This window comes from Ambystoma mexicanum (assembly GCF_040938575.1).
Source record: "Ambystoma mexicanum isolate Mex_15411 chromosome 12 unlocalized genomic scaffold, UKY_AmexF1_1 Mex_chr12_unloc.1, whole genome shotgun sequence".
Lineage (NCBI taxonomy): Eukaryota > Metazoa > Chordata > Amphibia > Caudata > Ambystomatidae > Ambystoma > Ambystoma mexicanum.
This window is the reverse complement of record NW_027182322.1, coordinates 12,517,539-12,534,259: the sequence shown is the minus strand read 5'-3', so window position 1 is coordinate 12,534,259 and position 16,721 is coordinate 12,517,539. Positions and strand designations below refer to the sequence as shown.

Below are 16,721 nucleotides of genomic sequence, written 5' to 3'. Positions count from 1 at the left end.
TATAAAGACAATGTTTCTGAAGGAAGGATACATTAGGAAAGTGCAAAGTTTCTGGCAGTGATGTTGTATTGCTTATGAGCAATATGTTCCTGTTGCAATGGAAGGCAGACTGCTTTTGATTCAGTTGCATGCTGTATTAGATACATAGGTTCAACTTGGGTCAAATACTAAGATTAAAGCATCGGCCAAAAATAAACATTCCTCACATGCATAATGTTCCTTGTTTGAATAAGAAAGTAAAAAATACGACTCTGGTGGGATTCGAACCCACAACCTTTGAATGACTTTGCCAATTCTCTTAGAAGTCCAACGCGCTATCCATTGCGCCACAGAGCCAGTTGAAACTCAACTTGCGTACATTAAGGGATGATCGAAGTTTTGTCAATCCAGTGTTTACTTCACATCATATTATCAAGCCTTCTGGGATACAAGAAAGAATAATTGTTTTCTGAAACATAAAATGTCTGTAGAAGAATCACACTTCTGGGTGAAACCTTGAAATACACCTTTGTTCCTTTAGGGATAAATTCGGAGAATAGGGTATTACTGTATTTTCTTGCAAACTGAATACGTTTGGACAACAATTCCATACCTTAATAAAAAAGAACTGGATAAAAAGTGCAGACATACAATTGGTTAACAATACAAAAACACAAAGAGAATATACCATAAATAGCTTTGAAAGAAGATTTTACTTTATATGTCGCTAGAAACAAATGTCTGAGTGTAGGGTGTCGTGTTTTTGGTCTATCTCATTTACAGCTATTATAAAGACAATGTTTCTGAAGGAAGGATACGTTAGGAAAGTGCAAAGTTTCTGGCAGTGATGTTGTATTGCTTATGAGCAATATGTTCCTGTTGCAATGGAAGGCAGACTGCTTTTGATTCAGTTGCATGCTGTATTAGATACATAGGTTCAACTTGGGTCAAATACTAAGATTAAAGCATCGGCCAAAAATAAACATTCCTCACATGCATAATGTTCCTTGTTTGAATAAGAAAGTAAAAAATACGACTCTGGTGGGATTCGAACCCACAACCTTTGAATGACTTTGCCAATTCACTTAGAAGTCCAACGCGCTATCCATTGCGCCACAGAGCCAGATGAAAATCAACTTGCGTACATTAAGGGATGATCGAAGTTTTGTCAATCCAGTGTTTACTTCACATCATATTATCAAGCCTTCTGGGATACAAGAAAGAATAATTGTTTTCTGAAACATAAAATGTCTGTAGAAGAATCACACTTCTGGGTGAAACCTTGAACTACACCTTTGTTCCTTTAGGGATAAATTCGGAGAATAGGGTATTACTGTATTTTCTTGCAAACTGAATACGTTTGGACAACAATTCCATACCTTAATAAAAAAGAACTGGATAAAAAGTGCAGCCATACAATTGGTTAACAATACAAAAACACAAAGAGAATATACCATAAATAGCTTTGAAAGAAGATTTTACTTTATATGTCGCTAGAAACAAATGTCTGAGTGTAGGGTGTCGTGTTTTTGGTCTATCTCATTTACAGCTATTATAAAGACAATGTTTCTGAAGGAAGGATACATTAGGAAAGTGCAAAGTTTCTGGCAGTGATGTTGTATTGCTTATGAGCAATATGTTCCTGTTGCAATGGAAGGCAGACTGCTTTTGATTCAGTTGCATGCTGTATTAGATACATTGGTTCAACTTGGGTCAAATACTAAGATTAAAGCATCGGCCAAAAATAAACATTCCTCACATGCATAATGTTCCTTGTTTGAATAAGAAAGTAAAAAATACGACTCTGGTGGGATTCGAACCCACAACCTTTGAATGACTTTGCCAATTCACTTAGAAGTCCAACGCGCTATCCATTGCGCCACAGAGCCAGATGAAAATCAACTTGCGTACATTAAGGGATGATCGAAGTTTTGTCAATCCAGTGTTTACTTCACATCATATTATCAAGCCTTCTGGGATACAAGAAAGAATAATTGTTTTCTGAAACATAAAATGTCTGTAGAAGAATCACACTTCTGGGTGAAACCTTGAACTACACCTTTGTTCCTTTAGGGATAAATTCGGAGAATAGGGTATTACTGTATTTTCTTGCAAACTGAATACGTTTGGACAACAATTCCATACCTTAATAAAAAAGAACTGGATAAAAAGTGCAGCCATACAATTGGTTAACAATACAAAAACACAAAGAGAATATACCATAAATAGCTTTGAAAGAAGATTTTACTTTATATGTCGCTAGAAACAAATGTCTGAGTGTAGGGTGTCGTGTTTTTGGTCTATCTCATTTACAGCTATTATAAAGACAATGTTTCTGAAGGAAGGATACATTAGGAAAGTGCAAAGTTTCTGGCAGTGATGTTGTATTGCTTATGAGCAATATGTTCCTGTTGCAATGGAAGGCAGACTGCTTTTGATTCAGTTGCATGCTGTATTAGATACATAGGTTCAACTTGGGTCAAATACTAAGATTAAAGCATCGGCCAAAAATAAACATTCCTCACATGCATAATGTTCCTTGTTTGAATAAGAAAGTAAAAAATGCGACTCTGGTGGGATTCGAACCCACAACCTTTGAATGACTTTGCCAATTCACTTAGAAGTCCAACGCGCTATCCATTGCGCCACAGAGCCAGATGACAATCAACTTGCGTACATCAGGGGATGATCGAGGTTTTGTCAATCCAGTGTTTACTTCACATCATATTATCAAGCCTTCTGGGATACAAGAAAGAATAATTGTTTTCTGAAACATAAAATGTCTGTAGAAGAATCACACTTCTGGGTGAAACCTTGAACTACACCTTTGTTCCTTTAGGGATAAATTCGGAGAATAGGGTATTACTGTATTTTCTTGCAAACTGAATACGTTTGGACAACAATTCCATACCTTAATAAAAAAGAACTGGATAAAAAGTGCAGCCATACAATTGGTTAACAATACAAAAACACAAAGAGAATATACCATAAATAGCTTTGAAAGAAGATTTTACTTTATATGTCGCTAGAAACAAATGTCTGAGTGTAGGGTGTCGTGTTTTTGGTCTATCTCATTTACAGCTATTATAAAGACAATGTTTCTGAAGGAAGGATACATTAGGAAAGTGCAAAGTTTCTGGCAGTGATGTTGTATTGCTTATGAGCAATATGTTCCTGTTGCAATGGAAGGCAGACTGCTTTTGATTCAGTTGCATGCTGTATTAGATACATAGGTTCAACTTGGGTCAAATACTAAGATTAAAGCATCGGCCAAAAATAAACATTCCTCACATGCGTAATGTTCCTTGTTTGAATAAGAAAGTAAAAAATGCGACTCTGGTGGGATTCGAACCCACAACCTTTGAATGACTTTGCCAATTCACTTAGAAGTCCAACGCGCTATCCATTGCGCCACAGAGCCAGATGCACATCAACTTGAGTACATTAAGGGATGATCGAAGTTTTGTCAATCCGGTGTTTACTTCACATCATATTATCAAGCCTTCTGGGATACAAGAAAGAATAATTGTTTTCGGAAACATAAAATGTCTGTAGAAGAATCACACTTCTGGGTGAAACCTTGAACTACACCTTTGTTCCTTTAGGGATAAATTCGGAGAATAGGGTATTACAGTATTTTCTTGCCAAGTGAATTGGTTTGGACAACAATTCCATACCTTAATAAAAAAGAACTGGATAAAAAGTGCAGACATACAATTGGTTAACAATACAAAAACACAAAGAGAATATACCATAAATAGCTTTGAAAGAAGATTTTACTTTATATGTCGCTAGAAACAAATGTCTGAGCGTAGGGTGTCGTGTTTTGGTCTATCTCATTTACAGCTATTATAAAGACAATGTTTCTGAAGGAAGGATACATTAGAAAAGTGCCAAGTTTCTGGTAGTGATGTTGTATTGCTTATGAGCAATATGTTCCTGTTGCAATGGAAGGCAGACTGCTTTTGATTCAGTTGCATGCTGTATTAGATACATAGGTTCAACTTGGGTCAAATACTAAGATTAAAGCATCGGCCAAAAATAAACATTCCTCACATGCATAATGTTCCTTGTTTGAATAAGAAAGTAAAAAATGCGACTCTGGTGGGATTCGAACACACAAACTTTGAATGACTTTGCCAATTCACTTAGAAGTCCAACGCGCTATCCATTGCACCACAGAGCCAGATGAAAATCAAGTTGCGTACATTAAGGGATGATCGAAGTTTTGTCAATCCAGTGTTTACTTCACATCATATTATCAAGCCTTCTGGGATACAAGAAAGAATAATTGTTTTCTGAAACATAAAATGTCTGTAGAAGAATCACACTTCTGGGTGAAACATTGAACTACACCTTTGTTCCTTTAGGGATAAATTCGGAGAAAAGGGTATTACTGTATTTTCTTGCAAACTGAATACGTTTGGACAACAATTCCATACCTTAATAAAAAAGAACTGGATAAAAAGTGCAGCCATACAATTGGTTAACAATACAAAAACACAAAGAGAATATACCATAAATAGCTTTGAAAGAAGATTTTACTTTATATGTCGCTAGAAACAAATGTCTGAGTGTAGGGTGTCGTGTTTTTGGTCTATCTCATTTACAGCTATTATAAAGACAATGTTTCTGAAGGAAGGATACATTAGGAAAGTGCAAAGTTTCTGGCAGTGATGTTGTATTGCTTATGAGCAATATGTTCCTGTTGCAATGGAAGGCAGACTGCTTTTGATTCAGTTGCATGCTGTATTAGATACATAGGTTCAACTTGGGTCACATACTAAGATTAAAGCATCGGCCAAAAATAAACATTCCTCACATGCATAATGTTCCTTGTTTGAATAAGAAAGTAAAAAATGCGACTCTGGTGGGATTCGAACCCACAACCTTTGAATGACTTTGCCAATTCACTTAGAAGTCCAACGCGCTATCCATTGCGCCACAGAGCCAGATGACAATCAACTTGCGTACATCAGGGGATGATCGAGGTTTTGTCAATCCAGTGTTTACTTCACATCATATTATCAAGCCTTCTGGGATACAAGAAAGAATAATTGTTTTCTGAAACATAAAATGTCTGTAGAAGAATCACACTTCTGGGTGAAACCTTGAACTACACCTTTGTTCCTTTAGGGATAAATTCGGAGAATAGGGTATTACTGTATTTTCTTGCAAACTGAATACGTTTGGACAACAATTCCATACCTTAATAAAAAAGAACTGGATAAAAAGTGCAGCCATACAATTGGTTAACAATACAAAAACACAAAGAGAATATACCATAAATAGCTTTGAAAGAAGATTTTACTTTATATGTCGCTAGAAACAAATGTCTGAGTGTAGGGTGTCGTGTTTTTGGTCTATCTCATTTACAGCTATTATAAAGACAATGTTTCTGAAGGAAGGATACATTAGGAAAGTGCAAAGTTTCTGGCAGTGATGTTGTATTGCTTATGAGCAATATGTTCCTGTTGCAATGGAAGGCAGACTGGTTTTGATTCAGTTGCATGCTGTATTAGATACATAGGTTCAACTTGGGTCAAATACTAAGATTAAAGCATCGGCCAAAAATAAACATTCCTCACATGCGTAATGTTCCTTGTTTGAATAAGAAAGTAAAAAATGCGACTCTGGTGGGATTCGAACCCACAACCTTTGAATGACTTTGCCAATTCACTTAGAAGTCCAACGCGCTATCCATTGCGCCACAGAGCCAGATGCACATCAACTTGAGTACATTAAGGGATGATCGAAGTTTTGTCAATCCGGTGTTTACTTCACATCATATTATCAAGCCTTCTGGGATACAAGAAAGAATAATTGTTTTCGGAAACATAAAATGTCTGTAGAAGAATCACACTTCTGGGTGAAACCTTGAACTACACCTTTGTTCCTTTAGGGATAAATTCGGAGAATAGGGTATTACAGTATTTTCTTGCCAAGTGAATTGGTTTGGACAACAATTCCATACCTTAATAAAAAAGAACTGGATAAAAAGTGCAGACATACAATTGGTTAACAATACAAAAACACAAAGAGAATATACCATAAATAGCTTTGAAAGAAGATTTTACTTTATATGTCGCTAGAAACAAATGTCTGAGCGTAGGGTGTCGTGTTTTGGTCTATCTCATTTACAGCTATTATAAAGACAATGTTTCTGAAGGAAGGATACATTAGAAAAGTGCCAAGTTTCTGGTAGTGATGTTGTATTGCTTATGAGCAATATGTTCCTGTTGCAATGGAAGGCAGACTGCTTTTGATTCAGTTGCATGCTGTATTAGATACATAGGTTCAACTTGGGTCAAATACTAAGATTAAAGCATCGGCCAAAAATAAACATTCCTCACATGCATAATGTTCCTTGTTTGAATAAGAAAGTAAAAAATGCGACTCTGGTGGGATTCGAACACACAAACTTTGAATGACTTTGCCAATTCACTTAGAAGTCCAACGCGCTATCCATTGCACCACAGAGCCAGATGAAAATCAAGTTGCGTACATTAAGGGATGATCGAAGTTTTGTCAATCCAGTGTTTACTTCACATCATATTATCAAGCCTTCTGGGATACAAGAAAGAATAATTGTTTTCTGAAACATAAAATGTCTGTAGAAGAATCACACTTCTGGGTGAAACATTGAACTACACCTTTGTTCCTTTAGGGATAAATTCGGAGAATAGGGTATTACTGTATTTTCTTGCAAACTGAATACGTTTGGACAACAATTCCATACCTTAATAAAAAAGAACTGGATAAAAAGTGCAGCCATACAATTGGTTAACAATACAAAAACACAAAGAGAATATACCATAAATAGCTTTGAAAGAAGATTTTACTTTATATGTCGCTAGAAACAAATGTCTGAGTGTAGGGTGTCGTGTTTTTGGTCTATCTCATTTACAGCTATTATAAAGACAATGTTTCTGAAGGAAGGATACATTAGGAAAGTGCAAAGTTTCTGGCAGTGATGTTGTATTGCTTATGAGCAATATGTTCCTGTTGCAATGGAAGGCAGACTGCTTTTGATTCAGTTGCATGCTGTATTAGATACATAGGTTCAACTTGGGTCACATACTAAGATTAAAGCATCGGCCAAAAATAAACATTCCTCACATGCATAATGTTCCTTGTTTGAATAAGAAAGTAAAAAATGCGACTCTGGTGGGATTCGAACCCACAACCTTTGAATGACTTTGCCAATTCACTTAGAAGTCCAACGCGCTATCCATTGCGCCACAGAGCCAGATGACAATCAACTTGCGTACATCAGGGGATGATCGAGGTTTTGTCAATCCAGTGTTTACTTCACATCATATTATCAAGCCTTCTGGGATACAAGAAAGAATAATTGTTTTCTGAAACATAAAATGTCTGTAGAAGAATCACACTTCTGGGTGAAACCTTGAACTACACCTTTGTTCCTTTAGGGATAAATTCGGAGAATAGGGTATTACTGTATTTTCTTGCAAACTGAATACGTTTGGACAACAATTCCATACCTTAATAAAAAAGAACTGGATAAAAAGTGCAGCCATACAATTGGTTAACAATACAAAAACACAAAGAGAATATACCATAAATAGCTTTGAAAGAAGATTTTACTTTATATGTCGCTAGAAACAAATGTCTGAGTGTAGGGTGTCGTGTTTTTGGTCTATCTCATTTACAGCTATTATAAAGACAATGTTTCTGAAGGAAGGATACATTAGGAAAGTGCAAAGTTTCTGGCAGTGATGTTGTATTGCTTATGAGCAATATGTTCCTGTTGCAATGGAAGGCAGACTGCTTTTGATTCAGTTGCATGCTGTATTAGATACATAGGTTCAACTTGGGTCAAATACTAAGATTAAAGCATCGGCCAAAAATAAACATTCCTCACATGCATAATGTTCCTTGTTTGAATAAGAAAGTAAAAAATACGACTCTGGTGGGATTCGAACCCACAACCTTTGAATGACTTTGCCAATTCACTTAGAAGTCCAACGCGCTATCCATTGCGCCACAGAGCCAGATGAAAATCAACTTGCGTACATTAAGGGATGATCGAAGTTTTGTCAATCCAGTGTTTACTTCACATCATATTATCAAGCCTTCTGGGATACAAGAAAGAATAATTGTTTTCTGAAACATAAAATGTCTGTAGAAGAATCACACTTCTGGGTGAAACCTTGAACTACACCTTTGTTCCTTTAGGGATAAATTCGGAGAATAGGGTATTACTGTATTTTCTTGCAAACTGAATACGTTTGGACAACAATTCCATACCTTAATAAAAAAGAACTGGATAAAAAGTGCAGCCATACAATTGGTTAACAATACAAAAACACAAAGAGAATATACCATAAATAGCTTTGAAAGAAGATTTTACTTTATATGTCGCTAGAAACAAATGTCTGAGTGTAGGGTGTCGTGTTTTTGGTCTATCTCATTTACAGCTATTATAAAGACAATGTTTCTGAAGGAAGGATACATTAGGAAAGTGCAAAGTTTCTGGCAGTGATGTTGTATTGCTTATGAGCAATATGTTCCTGTTGCAATGGAAGGCAGACTGCTTTTGATTCAGTTGCATGCTGTATTAGATACATTGGTTCAACTTGGGTCAAATACTAAGATTAAAGCATCGGCCAAAAATAAACATTCCTCACATGCATAATGTTCCTTGTTTGAATAAGAAAGTAAAAAATACGACTCTGGTGGGATTCGAACCCACAACCTTTGAATGACTTTGCCAATTCACTTAGAAGTCCAACGCGCTATCCATTGCGCCACAGAGCCAGATGAAAATCAACTTGCGTACATTAAGGGATGATCGAAGTTTTGTCAATCCAGTGTTTACTTCACATCATATTATCAAGCCTTCTGGGATACAAGAAAGAATAATTGTTTTCTGAAACATAAAATGTCTGTAGAAGAATCACACTTCTGGGTGAAACCTTGAACTACACCTTTGTTCCTTTAGGGATAAATTCGGAGAATAGGGTATTACTGTATTTTCTTGCAAACTGAATACGTTTGGACAACAATTCCATACCTTAATAAAAAAGAACTGGATAAAAAGTGCAGCCATACAATTGGTTAACAATACAAAAACACAAAGAGAATATACCATAAATAGCTTTGAAAGAAGATTTTACTTTATATGTCGCTAGAAACAAATGTCTGAGTGTAGGGTGTCGTGTTTTTGGTCTATCTCATTTACAGCTATTATAAAGACAATGTTTCTGAAGGAAGGATACATTAGGAAAGTGCAAAGTTTCTGGCAGTGATGTTGTATTGCTTATGAGCAATATGTTCCTGTTGCAATGGAAGGCAGACTGCTTTTGATTCAGTTGCATGCTGTATTAGATACATAGGTTCAACTTGGGTCAAATACTAAGATTAAAGCATCGGCCAAAAATAAACATTCCTCACATGCATAATGTTCCTTGTTTGAATAAGAAAGTAAAAAATGCGACTCTGGTGGGATTCGAACCCACAACCTTTGAATGACTTTGCCAATTCACTTAGAAGTCCAACGCGCTATCCATTGCGCCACAGAGCCAGATGCACATCAACTTGAGTACATTAAGGGATGATCGAAGTTTTGTCAATCCGGTGTTTACTTCACATCATATTATCAAGCCTTCTGGGATACAAGAAAGAATAATTGTTTTCGGAAACATAAAATGTCTGTAGAAGAATCACACTTCTGGGTGAAACCTTGAACTACACCTTTGTTCCTTTAGGGATAAATTCGGAGAATAGGGTATTACAGTATTTTCTTGCCAAGTGAATTGGTTTGGACAACAATTCCATACCTTAATAAAAAAGAACTGGATAAAAAGTGCAGACATACAATTGGTTAACAATACAAAAACACAAAGAGAATATACCATAAATAGCTTTGAAAGAAGATTTTACTTTATATGTCGCTAGAAACAAATGTCTGAGCGTAGGGTGTCGTGTTTTGGTCTATCTCATTTACAGCTATTATAAAGACAATGTTTCTGAAGGAAGGATACATTAGAAAAGTGCCAAGTTTCTGGTAGTGATGTTGTATTGCTTATGAGCAATATGTTCCTGTTGCAATGGAAGGCAGACTGCTTTTGATTCAGTTGCATGCTGTATTAGATACATAGGTTCAACTTGGGTCAAATACTAAGATTAAAGCATCGGCCAAAAATAAACATTCCTCACATGCATAATGTTCCTTGTTTGAATAAGAAAGTAAAAAATGCGACTCTGGTGGGATTCGAACACACAAACTTTGAATGACTTTGCCAATTCACTTAGAAGTCCAACGCGCTATCCATTGCACCACAGAGCCAGATGAAAATCAAGTTGCGTACATTAAGGGATGATCGAAGTTTTGTCAATCCAGTGTTTACTTCACATCATATTATCAAGCCTTCTGGGATACAAGAAAGAATAATTGTTTTCTGAAACATAAAATGTCTGTAGAAGAATCACACTTCTGGGTGAAACATTGAACTACACCTTTGTTCCTTTAGGGATAAATTCGGAGAATAGGGTATTACTGTATTTTCTTGCAAACTGAATACGTTTGGACAACAATTCCATACCTTAATAAAAAAGAACTGGATAAAAAGTGCAGCCATACAATTGGTTAACAATACAAAAACACAAAGAGAATATACCATAAATAGCTTTGAAAGAAGATTTTACTTTATATGTCGCTAGAAACAAATGTCTGAGTGTAGGGTGTCGTGTTTTTGGTCTATCTCATTTACAGCTATTATAAAGACAATGTTTCTGAAGGAAGGATACATTAGGAAAGTGCAAAGTTTCTGGCAGTGATGTTGTATTGCTTATGAGCAATATGTTCCTGTTGCAATGGAAGGCAGACTGCTTTTGATTCAGTTGCATGCTGTATTAGATACATAGGTTCAACTTGGGTCACATACTAAGATTAAAGCATCGGCCAAAAATAAACATTCCTCACATGCATAATGTTCCTTGTTTGAATAAGAAAGTAAAAAATGCGACTCTGGTGGGATTCGAACCCACAACCTTTGAATGACTTTGCCAATTCACTTAGAAGTCCAACGCGCTATCCATTGCGCCACAGAGCCAGATGCACATCAACTTGAGTACATTAAGGGATGATCGAAGTTTTGTCAATCCGGTGTTTACTTCACATCATATTATCAAGCCTTCTGGGATACAAGAAAGAATAATTGTTTTCGGAAACATAAAATGTCTGTAGAAGAATCACACTTCTGGGTGAAACCTTGAACTACACCTTTGTTCCTTTAGGGATAAATTCGGAGAATAGGGTATTACAGTATTTTCTTGCCAAGTGAATTGGTTTGGACAACAATTCCATACCTTAATAAAAAAGAACTGGATAAAAAGTGCAGACATACAATTGGTTAACAATACAAAAACACAAAGAGAATATACCATAAATAGCTTTGAAAGAAGATTTTACTTTATATGTCGCTAGAAACAAATGTCTGAGTGTAGGGTGTCGTGTTTTTGGTCTATCTCATTTACAGCTATTATAAAGACAATGTTTCTGAAGGAAGGATACGTTAGGAAAGTGCAAAGTTTCTGGCAGTGATGTTGTATTGCTTATGAGCAATATGTTCCTGTTGCAATGGAAGGCAGACTGCTTTTGATTCAGTTGCATGCTGTATTAGATACATAGGTTCAACTTGGGTCAAATACTAAGATTAAAGCATCGGCCAAAAATAAACATTCCTCACATGCATAATGTTCCTTGTTTGAATAAGAAAGTAAAAAATACGACTCTGGTGGGATTCGAACCCACAACCTTTGAATGACTTTGCCAATTCACTTAGAAGTCCAACGCGCTATCCATTGCGCCACAGAGCCAGATGAAAATCAACTTGCGTACATTAAGGGATGATCGAAGTTTTGTCAATCCAGTGTTTACTTCACATCATATTATCAAGCCTTCTGGGATACAAGAAAGAATAATTGTTTTCTGAAACATAAAATGTCTGTAGAAGAATCACACTTCTGGGTGAAACCTTGAACTACACCTTTGTTCCTTTAGGGATAAATTCGGAGAATAGGGTATTACTGTATTTTCTTGCAAACTGAATACGTTTGGACAACAATTCCATACCTTAATAAAAAAGAACTGGATAAAAAGTGCAGCCATACAATTGGTTAACAATACAAAAACACAAAGAGAATATACCATAAATAGCTTTGAAAGAAGATTTTACTTTATATGTCGCTAGAAACAAATGTCTGAGTGTAGGGTGTCGTGTTTTTGGTCTATCTCATTTACAGCTATTATAAAGACAATGTTTCTGAAGGAAGGATACATTAGGAAAGTGCAAAGTTTCTGGCAGTGATGTTGTATTGCTTATGAGCAATATGTTCCTGTTGCAATGGAAGGCAGACTGCTTTTGATTCAGTTGCATGCTGTATTAGATACATTGGTTCAACTTGGGTCAAATACTAAGATTAAAGCATCGGCCAAAAATAAACATTCCTCACATGCATAATGTTCCTTGTTTGAATAAGAAAGTAAAAAATACGACTCTGGTGGGATTCGAACCCACAACCTTTGAATGACTTTGCCAATTCACTTAGAAGTCCAACGCGCTATCCATTGCGCCACAGAGCCAGATGAAAATCAACTTGCGTACATTAAGGGATGATCGAAGTTTTGTCAATCCAGTGTTTACTTCACATCATATTATCAAGCCTTCTGGGATACAAGAAAGAATAATTGTTTTCTGAAACATAAAATGTCTGTAGAAGAATCACACTTCTGGGTGAAACCTTGAACTACACCTTTGTTCCTTTAGGGATAAATTCGGAGAATAGGGTATTACTGTATTTTCTTGCAAACTGAATACGTTTGGACAACAATTCCATACCTTAATAAAAAAGAACTGGATAAAAAGTGCAGCCATACAATTGGTTAACAATACAAAAACACAAAGAGAATATACCATAAATAGCTTTGAAAGAAGATTTTACTTTATATGTCGCTAGAAACAAATGTCTGAGTGTAGGGTGTCGTGTTTTTGGTCTATCTCATTTACAGCTATTATAAAGACAATGTTTCTGAAGGAAGGATACATTAGGAAAGTGCAAAGTTTCTGGCAGTGATGTTGTATTGCTTATGAGCAATATGTTCCTGTTGCAATGGAAGGCAGACTGCTTTTGATTCAGTTGCATGCTGTATTAGATACATAGGTTCAACTTGGGTCAAATACTAAGATTAAAGCATCGGCCAAAAATAAACATTCCTCACATGCATAATGTTCCTTGTTTGAATAAGAAAGTAAAAAATGCGACTCTGGTGGGATTCGAACCCACAACCTTTGAATGACTTTGCCAATTCACTTAGAAGTCCAACGCGCTATCCATTGCGCCACAGAGCCAGATGACAATCAACTTGCGTACATCAGGGGATGATCGAGGTTTTGTCAATCCAGTGTTTACTTCACATCATATTATCAAGCCTTCTGGGATACAAGAAAGAATAATTGTTTTCTGAAACATAAAATGTCTGTAGAAGAATCACACTTCTGGGTGAAACCTTGAACTACACCTTTGTTCCTTTAGGGATAAATTCGGAGAATAGGGTATTACTGTATTTTCTTGCAAACTGAATACGTTTGGACAACAATTCCATACCTTAATAAAAAAGAACTGGATAAAAAGTGCAGCCATACAATTGGTTAACAATACAAAAACACAAAGAGAATATACCATAAATAGCTTTGAAAGAAGATTTTACTTTATATGTCGCTAGAAACAAATGTCTGAGTGTAGGGTGTCGTGTTTTTGGTCTATCTCATTTACAGCTATTATAAAGACAATGTTTCTGAAGGAAGGATACATTAGGAAAGTGCAAAGTTTCTGGCAGTGATGTTGTATTGCTTATGAGCAATATGTTCCTGTTGCAATGGAAGGCAGACTGCTTTTGATTCAGTTGCATGCTGTATTAGATACATAGGTTCAACTTGGGTCAAATACTAAGATTAAAGCATCGGCCAAAAATAAACATTCCTCACATGCGTAATGTTCCTTGTTTGAATAAGAAAGTAAAAAATGCGACTCTGGTGGGATTCGAACCCACAACCTTTGAATGACTTTGCCAATTCACTTAGAAGTCCAACGCGCTATCCATTGCGCCACAGAGCCAGATGCACATCAACTTGAGTACATTAAGGGATGATCGAAGTTTTGTCAATCCGGTGTTTACTTCACATCATATTATCAAGCCTTCTGGGATACAAGAAAGAATAATTGTTTTCGGAAACATAAAATGTCTGTAGAAGAATCACACTTCTGGGTGAAACCTTGAACTACACCTTTGTTCCTTTAGGGATAAATTCGGAGAATAGGGTATTACAGTATTTTCTTGCCAAGTGAATTGGTTTGGACAACAATTCCATACCTTAATAAAAAAGAACTGGATAAAAAGTGCAGACATACAATTGGTTAACAATACAAAAACACAAAGAGAATATACCATAAATAGCTTTGAAAGAAGATTTTACTTTATATGTCGCTAGAAACAAATGTCTGAGCGTAGGGTGTCGTGTTTTGGTCTATCTCATTTACAGCTATTATAAAGACAATGTTTCTGAAGGAAGGATACATTAGAAAAGTGCCAAGTTTCTGGTAGTGATGTTGTATTGCTTATGAGCAATATGTTCCTGTTGCAATGGAAGGCAGACTGCTTTTGATTCAGTTGCATGCTGTATTAGATACATAGGTTCAACTTGGGTCAAATACTAAGATTAAAGCATCGGCCAAAAATAAACATTCCTCACATGCATAATGTTCCTTGTTTGAATAAGAAAGTAAAAAATGCGACTCTGGTGGGATTCGAACACACAAACTTTGAATGACTTTGCCAATTCACTTAGAAGTCCAACGCGCTATCCATTGCACCACAGAGCCAGATGAAAATCAAGTTGCGTACATTAAGGGATGATCGAAGTTTTGTCAATCCAGTGTTTACTTCACATCATATTATCAAGCCTTCTGGGATACAAGAAAGAATAATTGTTTTCTGAAACATAAAATGTCTGTAGAAGAATCACACTTCTGGGTGAAACATTGAACTACACCTTTGTTCCTTTAGGGATAAATTCGGAGAAAAGGGTATTACTGTATTTTCTTGCAAACTGAATACGTTTGGACAACAATTCCATACCTTAATAAAAAAGAACTGGATAAAAAGTGCAGCCATACAATTGGTTAACAATACAAAAACACAAAGAGAATATACCATAAATAGCTTTGAAAGAAGATTTTACTTTATATGTCGCTAGAAACAAATGTCTGAGTGTAGGGTGTCGTGTTTTTGGTCTATCTCATTTACAGCTATTATAAAGACAATGTTTCTGAAGGAAGGATACATTAGGAAAGTGCAAAGTTTCTGGCAGTGATGTTGTATTGCTTATGAGCAATATGTTCCTGTTGCAATGGAAGGCAGACTGCTTTTGATTCAGTTGCATGCTGTATTAGATACATAGGTTCAACTTGGGTCACATACTAAGATTAAAGCATCGGCCAAAAATAAACATTCCTCACATGCATAATGTTCCTTGTTTGAATAAGAAAGTAAAAAATGCGACTCTGGTGGGATTCGAACCCACAACCTTTGAATGACTTTGCCAATTCACTTAGAAGTCCAACGCGCTATCCATTGCGCCACAGAGCCAGATGACAATCAACTTGCGTACATCAGGGGATGATCGAGGTTTTGTCAATCCAGTGTTTACTTCACATCATATTATCAAGCCTTCTGGGATACAAGAAAGAATAATTGTTTTCTGAAACATAAAATGTCTGTAGAAGAATCACACTTCTGGGTGAAACCTTGAACTACACCTTTGTTCCTTTAGGGATAAATTCGGAGAATAGGGTATTACTGTATTTTCTTGCAAACTGAATACGTTTGGACAACAATTCCATACCTTAATAAAAAAGAACTGGATAAAAAGTGCAGCCATACAATTGGTTAACAATACAAAAACACAAAGAGAATATACCATAAATAGCTTTGAAAGAAGATTTTACTTTATATGTCGCTAGAAACAAATGTCTGAGTGTAGGGTGTCGTGTTTTTGGTCTATCTCATTTACAGCTATTATAAAGACAATGTTTCTGAAGGAAGGATACATTAGGAAAGTGCAAAGTTTCTGGCAGTGATGTTGTATTGCTTATGAGCAATATGTTCCTGTTGCAATGGAAGGCAGACTGGTTTTGATTCAGTTGCATGCTGTATTAGATACATAGGTTCAACTTGGGTCAAATACTAAGATTAAAGCATCGGCCAAAAATAAACATTCCTCACATGCGTAATGTTCCTTGTTTGAATAAGAAAGTAAAAAATGCGACTCTGGTGGGATTCGAACCCACAACCTTTGAATGACTTTGCCAATTCACTTAGAAGTCCAACGCGCTATCCATTGCGCCACAGAGCCAGATGCACATCAACTTGAGTACATTAAGGGATGATCGAAGTTTTGTCAATCCGGTGTTTACTTCACATCATATTATCAAGCCTTCTGGGATACAAGAAAGAATAATTGTTTTCGGAAACATAAAATGTCTGTAGAAGAATCACACTTCTGGGTGAAACCTTGAACTACACCTTTGTTCCTTTAGGGATAAATTCGGAGAATAGGGTATTACAGTATTTTCTTGCCAAGTGAATTGGTTTGGACAACAATTCCATACCTTAATAAAAAAGAACTGGATAAAAAGTGCAGACATACAATTGGTTA

General features: G+C 36.1%; 18 non-coding genes across 18 annotated transcripts; all 18 read right to left on the bottom strand.

Moving 5' to 3' along the window:
* Positions 1-246: 246 nt before the first annotated feature.
* TRNAR-UCU (transfer RNA arginine (anticodon UCU)) lies at positions 247-336 on the bottom strand. Its single transcript is given in 2 exon segments — positions 247-282; positions 300-336. It is a non-coding gene; the product is annotated as a tRNA-Arg (tRNA).
* Positions 337-1,012: 676 nt separating this feature from the next.
* On the bottom strand, positions 1,013-1,102 carry TRNAR-UCU (transfer RNA arginine (anticodon UCU)). Its single transcript is given in 2 exon segments — positions 1,013-1,048; positions 1,066-1,102. It is a non-coding gene; the product is annotated as a tRNA-Arg (tRNA).
* A 676-nt stretch (positions 1,103-1,778) lies between these two features.
* TRNAR-UCU (transfer RNA arginine (anticodon UCU)) lies at positions 1,779-1,868 on the bottom strand. Its single transcript is given in 2 exon segments — positions 1,779-1,814; positions 1,832-1,868. It is a non-coding gene; the product is annotated as a tRNA-Arg (tRNA).
* Positions 1,869-2,544: 676 nt separating this feature from the next.
* On the bottom strand, positions 2,545-2,634 carry TRNAR-UCU (transfer RNA arginine (anticodon UCU)). Its single transcript is given in 2 exon segments — positions 2,545-2,580; positions 2,598-2,634. It is a non-coding gene; the product is annotated as a tRNA-Arg (tRNA).
* A 676-nt stretch (positions 2,635-3,310) lies between these two features.
* Positions 3,311-3,400, bottom strand: TRNAR-UCU (transfer RNA arginine (anticodon UCU)). Its single transcript is given in 2 exon segments — positions 3,311-3,346; positions 3,364-3,400. It is a non-coding gene; the product is annotated as a tRNA-Arg (tRNA).
* A 1,441-nt stretch (positions 3,401-4,841) lies between these two features.
* Positions 4,842-4,931, bottom strand: TRNAR-UCU (transfer RNA arginine (anticodon UCU)). Its single transcript is given in 2 exon segments — positions 4,842-4,877; positions 4,895-4,931. It is a non-coding gene; the product is annotated as a tRNA-Arg (tRNA).
* A 676-nt stretch (positions 4,932-5,607) lies between these two features.
* TRNAR-UCU (transfer RNA arginine (anticodon UCU)) lies at positions 5,608-5,697 on the bottom strand. Its single transcript is given in 2 exon segments — positions 5,608-5,643; positions 5,661-5,697. It is a non-coding gene; the product is annotated as a tRNA-Arg (tRNA).
* A 1,441-nt stretch (positions 5,698-7,138) lies between these two features.
* Positions 7,139-7,228, bottom strand: TRNAR-UCU (transfer RNA arginine (anticodon UCU)). The gene is given in 2 exon segments: positions 7,139-7,174; positions 7,192-7,228. It is a non-coding gene; the product is annotated as a tRNA-Arg (tRNA).
* Positions 7,229-7,904: 676 nt separating this feature from the next.
* Positions 7,905-7,994, bottom strand: TRNAR-UCU (transfer RNA arginine (anticodon UCU)). Its single transcript is given in 2 exon segments — positions 7,905-7,940; positions 7,958-7,994. It is a non-coding gene; the product is annotated as a tRNA-Arg (tRNA).
* A 676-nt stretch (positions 7,995-8,670) lies between these two features.
* Positions 8,671-8,760, bottom strand: TRNAR-UCU (transfer RNA arginine (anticodon UCU)). The gene is given in 2 exon segments: positions 8,671-8,706; positions 8,724-8,760. It is a non-coding gene; the product is annotated as a tRNA-Arg (tRNA).
* A 676-nt stretch (positions 8,761-9,436) lies between these two features.
* Positions 9,437-9,526, bottom strand: TRNAR-UCU (transfer RNA arginine (anticodon UCU)). The gene is given in 2 exon segments: positions 9,437-9,472; positions 9,490-9,526. It is a non-coding gene; the product is annotated as a tRNA-Arg (tRNA).
* A 1,441-nt stretch (positions 9,527-10,967) lies between these two features.
* On the bottom strand, positions 10,968-11,057 carry TRNAR-UCU (transfer RNA arginine (anticodon UCU)). The gene is given in 2 exon segments: positions 10,968-11,003; positions 11,021-11,057. It is a non-coding gene; the product is annotated as a tRNA-Arg (tRNA).
* Positions 11,058-11,733: 676 nt separating this feature from the next.
* On the bottom strand, positions 11,734-11,823 carry TRNAR-UCU (transfer RNA arginine (anticodon UCU)). Its single transcript is given in 2 exon segments — positions 11,734-11,769; positions 11,787-11,823. It is a non-coding gene; the product is annotated as a tRNA-Arg (tRNA).
* Positions 11,824-12,499: 676 nt separating this feature from the next.
* TRNAR-UCU (transfer RNA arginine (anticodon UCU)) lies at positions 12,500-12,589 on the bottom strand. The gene is given in 2 exon segments: positions 12,500-12,535; positions 12,553-12,589. It is a non-coding gene; the product is annotated as a tRNA-Arg (tRNA).
* Positions 12,590-13,265: 676 nt separating this feature from the next.
* On the bottom strand, positions 13,266-13,355 carry TRNAR-UCU (transfer RNA arginine (anticodon UCU)). Its single transcript is given in 2 exon segments — positions 13,266-13,301; positions 13,319-13,355. It is a non-coding gene; the product is annotated as a tRNA-Arg (tRNA).
* A 676-nt stretch (positions 13,356-14,031) lies between these two features.
* TRNAR-UCU (transfer RNA arginine (anticodon UCU)) lies at positions 14,032-14,121 on the bottom strand. The gene is given in 2 exon segments: positions 14,032-14,067; positions 14,085-14,121. It is a non-coding gene; the product is annotated as a tRNA-Arg (tRNA).
* A 1,441-nt stretch (positions 14,122-15,562) lies between these two features.
* Positions 15,563-15,652, bottom strand: TRNAR-UCU (transfer RNA arginine (anticodon UCU)). The gene is given in 2 exon segments: positions 15,563-15,598; positions 15,616-15,652. It is a non-coding gene; the product is annotated as a tRNA-Arg (tRNA).
* A 676-nt stretch (positions 15,653-16,328) lies between these two features.
* TRNAR-UCU (transfer RNA arginine (anticodon UCU)) lies at positions 16,329-16,418 on the bottom strand. The gene is given in 2 exon segments: positions 16,329-16,364; positions 16,382-16,418. It is a non-coding gene; the product is annotated as a tRNA-Arg (tRNA).
* Positions 16,419-16,721: the final 303 nt, after the last annotated feature.